Genomic DNA, 7,624 nt, shown 5'->3' with positions numbered 1-7,624 from the left:
GGAGGGGAAGGGCTGCGCCTTGGATGGGGTGCGGCTTCCCTCCCACCTCCCCTCTATTTATAGGGGCAAGGGAGAGGGGGGCCGGCCCCCTCCAGATTAATCTAGAGGAGGGGGTGGCGGCCAAGGGGGGGCGCCCCCTTTAGGGTTCCCCCAAACCTTAGGCGCATGAGCCCTAGGGGGTTTGGCGCCTAGCCCACCTAGGGGCTGGTTCCCCCTCCATATTCAGCCCATAGGGCCCTCCGGGGCAGGTGGACCCTCCCGGTGGACCCCCAGAACCCTTTTGGTGGTCCCGGTACAATACCGATAAACCCCCGAACACTTCCGGTGACCGAATAAGGACTTGCCATATATAAATCTTTGTCTCCGGACCATTCCAGAACTCCTTGTTATGTCCGGGATCTCATCCGGAACTCCGAACAACATTCCCTATAACCCTAGCGTCATCGAACCTTAAGTGTGTAGACCCTAAAGGTTCGGGAATCATGCAGACATGACCGAGACATCTCTCCGGACAATAACCAACATCGGGATCTGGATACACATGTTGGCTCCCACATGTTCCATGATGATCTCATTAGAGGAACCACGATATCAAGGATTCAAACAATCCCGTATACGATTCCCTTTGTCTACCGGTATAGCACTTGCCCGAGATTCGATCGTCGGTATACCGATACCTTGTTCAATCTCGTTACGGCAGGTCTCTTTACTTGTTCCATAACACATCATCCCGTGACCAACCCCTTAGTCACATTGATATCATTACGATGATGCCTTACCGAGTGGGCCCAGAGATACCTCTCCGTCATACGGAGTGACAAATCCTAGTCTCGATTCATGCCAACCATCAGATACTTTCGGAGATACCCGTAGTGCACCTTTATAGCCACCCAGTTATGTTGTGACGTTTGGCACACCCAAAGCATTCCTACGGTATCCGGGAGTTGCACAATCTCATGGTCTAAGGAAAAGATACTTGGCATTAGAAAAGCTTTAGCAGACGAACTACACGATCTTGTGCTATTCTTAGGATTGGGTCTTGTCCATCACATCATTCTCCTAATGATGTGATCCCGTTATCAATGAAATCCAATGTCCATGGTAAGGAAACCGTAACCATCTATTGATCAACGAGCTAGTCAACTAGAGTCTCACTAGGGACATGTTGTGGTCTATGTATTCACACATGTATTACGATTTCCGAATAACACAATTATAGCATGAACAATAGACAATTATCATGAACAAGGAAATATAATAATAACCATTTTATTATTGCCTCTAGGGCATATTTCCAACATAGCAAGCATAGTGGAGATTTTAGCTTCCGATATTTTTCTCTTATTTGTGATGATGTATTTCATATACTTTGCATAAGGAGGTATTTCAAGATGTCAGTCAAGCGAGTACGCAAAAAGACTGGCCTCAGCATTTCAGCAAAGCGTTCAAATTCTTCATCATCATTCTTTTTAGTTGAATTGGTGGAAAAGGCATAGGTTTTTGAGCCCACGGTTCTCTTTCTTTACCGTGTTTTCTAGCAATGAAGTCTCTTTTGTCATACCTTTTATTCTTAGGTTGTGGGTTATCAAGATCAACAAGTGGTTCTATCTCAACATCATTGTCTGGTTCTTTATTATTTGTTTGAGAGTCTTCATGAACATCAACATTATCTTTTTCATTATCACTAGGTGAGTGTTCATTATCAGATTGAGTTTCAGCATCAGAGATAGAAGTTTCATTATCATTATCAGGAGGTTTCTCTATTTCAGGTTCACTAGGAGCATGCAAAGTCCTATCATTTTTCTTTTTCTTTTTAGAAGAACTAGGTGCACTAGTGTTAGCTCTTTGTGAATCTTGTTCAATTCTTTTTGGGTGTCCCTCAGGATAAAGTGGTTCTTGAGTCATCTTACCTCCTGTGGTTGCAAATCTAACAACAAAGTCATGGATATTATTATTCATTTCATCAAGCAATTCTCTTAGAGATTTATCAACTTGTTCTTACTGAGTTTGAACCATAGAAGCATGCTTTCCAACACCTCTAACATCATTTGATATTCTAAATAACAAGTCACTCAAGCGAGCAATCATATCATAATTGTATTTCAATTGTTTCATAACATTTGCATTGAAGTGATCTTGTTTTCTAATATAATTTTCAAACTCATAAAGGCATTGTCTAGGATGCATATTGTGAGGATTTTCATTATCATTGAACTTCATAAGAGAGTTTACCTCTATCACCTTAGGCAACAGTGGTGTGTTAAGCCCATGTATTTCTTCATTAGGAGGTAAATTATTAACATCCTCAGCATTAATACCTTTTTCCTTTATAGATTTCTTTGCCTCTTGCATGTCTTCAGGACTGAGATATAATATACCCCTCTTCTTCGGAGTGGGTCTAGCCGGTGGTTCAGGAAGAGTCCAATCATCATAATTTTTCAATATATTATTCAATAATTCTTCAACTTGTCCAACAGTTCGTTCCCTGAAAACACAACCAGCACAACTATCTAGGAAGTCCCTAGAAGCATCGGTTAGTCCATTATAGAAGATATCAAGTATTTCATTTACCTTAAGAGGATGATCAGGTAAATCATTAAGTAATTGGCAAAGCCTCCCCCAAGCTTGTGGGAGACTCTCTTCTTTAATTTGAACAAAGTTAAATATTTCCTGCAAGGCAGCTTGTTTGTTATGAGCAGGGAAATATTTTTTAGAGAAGTAATATATCATATCCTAGGGACTACGCACACAACTAGGAGCAAGAGTATTGTACCAAGCTTTAGCATCACCCTTTAATGAGAAAGGAAATAATTTGAGAATAAAGTAATAGCAAGTTTTCTCATCATGAGTAAAAAGGGTGGCTATGTCATTCAACTTAGTAAGATGTGCCACAACAGTTTCAGTTTCATAACCATGAAAAGGAGCAAATTCAACCAAAGTAATTAACTCGAGGTCGATAGAGGATTCATAATCCTTATCATCAATAAAGATAGGTGAAGTAACAAACTTAGGATCACATTTCATTCTAGCATTCAGAGATTTTTCTTTATACTTGCATAATAATTTCTCTAGATCATCTCTATCTCTACAAGCAAGAATATCTCTAGTTGTCTCCTCACTCATAACATAACCTTCCGGTACCTTATGAAATTCATATGTAGGAGGTTCTAGCAGGTTTTTCAGGAGTTACAGTTTCAAGCTCATCATCAGATTCAACAACATCATGTTGTATAACTCTAGCAATTTGTTTATCAAGAAAATCATCAAGTGGCACATCATCATTAAGCAAGGTACTAGCATCATCATAAGCATTATCCATAGCAGAAGTAGCATCATCAGTAACTTCCAACATATTAGAATTGATAGCATGAGGTGGTGTTGCAATTTTACTTATAACAGAAGGTGAATCTAAAGCAGAACTGGATGGCAGTTCCTTACCTCCCCTCGTCTTTGAGGGAAATATCATAGTCTTAGCATCCTTCATATTCTTCATAGTGATAAATTGATAATAATCCCAAGTGACTCAACAAATATAGCTATGCTCCCCGACAATGGCGCCAGAAAAAGGTCTTGATAATCCACAAGTATAGGGGATCGCAACAGTTTTCGAGGGTAGAGTATTCAACCCAAATTTATAGATTCGACACAAGGGGAGCCAAAGAATATTTGAAGGTATTAGCAGCTGAGTTGTCAATTCAACCACACCTGGAGATTAATTATCTGCAGCAAAGTGATCAGTAGCAAAGTAGTATGATAGTTTTGATAATAGTAGCAGCAACAACGGCAATGGTAACAGTGATAGCAATAGTTTTATAGCAAGTGTAACAGTGATGATAGCAGCAATAACTTAGCAAGAACAACATAGGATAAATTCGTAGGCATTGGATCGGTGACTTGTTGGATGATATTCATCATGAGACAGTTATAACCTAGGGAGATACAACACTAGCTCCAGTTCATCAATATAATGTAGGCATGTATTCCGTAAATAGTCATACGTGCTTATGGAAAGAACTTGCATGACATCTTTTGTCCTACCCACCCGTGGCAGCGGGGTCCATATTGGAAACTAAGTGATATTAAGGCCTCCTTTTAATAGAGAACCAGAACAAAGCATTAACACATAGTGAATACATGAACTCCTCAAACTATGGTCAGCACCGGGAGTGGTCCTGACTATTGTCACTTCGGGTTTCACTACAAAAAATACACTTCCGTGACGATACGTGTTTGTCACAGTAGGTCACGTTTTCTGTCATGCATGTACATCCATGACGATTTTATGATAGAATCAAGATAGTCATACTTGTGCTGTCGTAGAAGTGTTCCATGACATTACCAAAATTATTATCACGGAAGTGTCCACTTCCATGACGATAAATCGCGCGTCATAGAAGTGCTTTCGTCGAGGGTGACCGACACGTGGCATCGACCGTACCGGGTCGCTGTTAAGCTACCGGGTCCGGTTTTGGATCCGATAACCCGTTAACAGCCCGGACCAATGGGTATTTTCCTTGTGTAAAATTCTCATTGGCCGGAGGAAACACGTGTTGGCTCATCGTTGGGACAGATGTCATCACTCATTGGACAGGAGGCGCCTATGATATGCCGACATGTGGCATGGCCCCACAAAGGCCCATCCGATGAAAAGGCCGGCCCAGCTAAAGGCCCACCATGTTTTTTCACACATTAGTGGGCTGGCCCATTAACAGCCTGCCATGTTTTGGGTCAAATTGAAGCCCATACCAGATCAGGCCCGTTCATAGCCTGCTGTGTTTTGGGCCAAATTACGGCCCATATCGGATCACGCCCGTTAATAGGCCACTATTCTTTTGGGCCCATTCTAAGACAAGTTTGTATTTCAGCCTGTTAAATGCCCGTTTACCAGTTCAGCCCGATAATAGTTTCGGCCTGTTAGTGGCCCGTGGTGCATCTGGGATGTTGTCAGCCCGGCTTAACTTTAGGCCATTTAACGGCCCATGCTGAAACTGGGCTATTTCTTGTTCAAAGTAACTTTAGGCCTCTTAACGGCCCATAGTCTTCATGGATAAATTTCAGCTCAACTGGCCTATCCGCCTGTTAATGGCCCGTGTAACAATTAGGCCCAATTACTGCCCACGTTGAATCCAGCCTTCTTACAACCCACTTGATAATGGCCCGTGACACTTTTAGGCCTATGTCCCGCGTAGATGCTGGCCTGCTTAAAGCCCATAATTTTATTGGGCCAAACATGCCCGAGATATATTCTGGCCTGTTAATTGCTCATCCTATTTGGGCCAAACATGGGCCTTGGGCAGTTTCGGCCTGTATTGGCCCGTGAATTTTTTGGCTCAACGCTAGCCCAATCTAGGTTTGAGCCTGTTAAAAACCCATGGTATTCTCTGGCCCAACTGGCCAGAACTTTACTCGGCCCGTTAAAGGCGGGAAACAACTATATGTTTAGACATGCTAATGGCCCAAGATGATTATAGGCCCACATTTTGGCCCATATGAGTAACAAGCCGTCCTGAAGAACCTTTCGACCTAAATTACAGCATACCGACCAAGAATAAGCCTAGACTATACAACAAAGAAATTACAACATATTACGTCCCCTCGACATCGAAGTGAAGGGAATATGCCCTAGAGGCAATAATAAAGTTGTTATTTATATTTCCTTATATCATGATAAATGTTTATTATTCATGCTAGAATTGTATTAATCGGAAACTTAGTACATGTGTGAATACATAGACAAACAGAGTGTCACTAGTATGCCTCTACTTGACTAGCTCGTTGAATCAAAGATGGTTATGTTTCCTAGCCATAGACATGAGTTGTCATTTGATTAATGGGATCACATCATTAAAGAATGATGTGATTGACTTGACCCATTCTGTTAGCTTAGCATTCGATCATTTAGTATATTGCTATTGCTTTCTTCATGACTTATACATGTTCCTATGACTATGAGATTATGCAACTCCTGAATACCGAAGGAACACTTTGTGTGCTACCAAACGTCACAACGTAACTGGGTGATTATAAAGGTGCTATACAGGTGTCTCCATGGTACTTGTTGAGTTGGCATAGATCGAGATTAGGATTTGTCACTCCGATTGTAGGAGAGGTATCTCTGGGCCCTCTCGGTAATGCACATCACTTTAAGCCTTGCAAGCAATGCAACTAATGAGTTAGCTGTGGGATGATGTATTACGGAACGAGTAAAGAGACTTGTCGGTAACGAGATTGAACTAGGTATTGAGATACCGGCGATCGAATCTCAGGCAAGTAACATACCGATGACAAAGGGAACAACGTATGTTGTTATGCGGTTTGACCGATAAAGATCTTCGTAGAATATGTAGGAGCCAATATGAGCATCTAGGTTCCTCTATTGGTTATTGATCGGAGACGAGTCTTGGTCATGTATACATAGTTCTCGAACCCGTATGGTCCGCACGCTTAACGTTCGATGACGTTCAGTATAATGAGTTTATGTGTTTTGATGTATCGAAGGTAGTTCGGAGTCCCGGATGTGATTGGGGACATGATGAGGAGTCTCTAAATGGTCAAGACATAAAGATCGATATAATGGACGACTATATTCGGACATCGGAAAGGTTCCGAGTGATTTAGGTATTTTTTTTGGAGTACCGGAGAGTTACGGGAATTCGCCGAGGAGTATATGGGCCTTATTGTGCTTTAGGGGAAAGAGAGAGGGGAAGCTGCGCGCCCCCAAGGCCTAGTCCGAATTGGACTTGGGGGAGGGGCAGCGCCCCCTCCTTCCTTCTCTTCTCTTTTCCCTTTCCTTCCCTCCTACTCCTACTACATGGAAGGGGGGGATCCTAGTCTCGGTGGGAGTAGAACTCCCCAGGGCGCGCCATAGTAGAGGTCTGGCCCTCCCCCTCCTCCACTCCTTTATATATGGGGGAAGGGGGCACCCCATGGAGACACACAAGTTGATCATTGATCCCTTAGTCGTCTGATGTGCCCCCCTCCACCATAATCCACCTCGGTCATATCGTAGCGGTTCTTAGGCGAAGCCCTGCGTCGGTAGCAACATCATCACCGTCATCACGCCGTCGTGCTGACGGAACTCTCCCATGAAGCTCTACTGGATCGGAGTTCATGGGATGTCATCAAGCTGAATGTCTGCTGAACTTGGAGGTGTCGTGCGTTCGGTACTTGGATTGGTCGGATCGTGAAGACGTTTGACTACATCAACCGCGTTCTCATAAAGCTTCCGCTTACGGTCTACGAGGGTACATGGACGATACTCTTCCCTCTCGTTGCTATGCATCACTGATACGTCTCCAACGTATCTATAATTTTTGATTGCTCCATGCTACTTTATCTACTGTTTTGGACTATATTGGGCTTTATTTTCCACTTATATATTATTTTTGGGACTAACCTATTAACCGGAGGCCCAGCCCAGAATTGCTGTTTTTTGCCTATTTTAGTATTTCAAGGAAACAAAATATCAAACGGAGTCCAAACGGAATGAAACCTTCGGGAACGTGATCTTCGAACCGAACGTGATCCAGGAGACTTGGACCCTACTCCAAGAAGTTTCCGGGGAGGTCACGAGGGTGGAGGGCGCCCCCCCTGGGCGCGCCCCCCTGCCTCGTGGGCCCCTCGG

This window comes from Triticum dicoccoides, chromosome 1A (genome assembly GCF_002162155.2).
Source record: "Triticum dicoccoides isolate Atlit2015 ecotype Zavitan chromosome 1A, WEW_v2.0, whole genome shotgun sequence".
NCBI lineage: Eukaryota > Viridiplantae > Streptophyta > Magnoliopsida > Poales > Poaceae > Triticum > Triticum dicoccoides.
The sequence above is the reverse complement of the archived record's forward strand: the minus strand, read 5'-3'. Positions refer to the sequence as shown.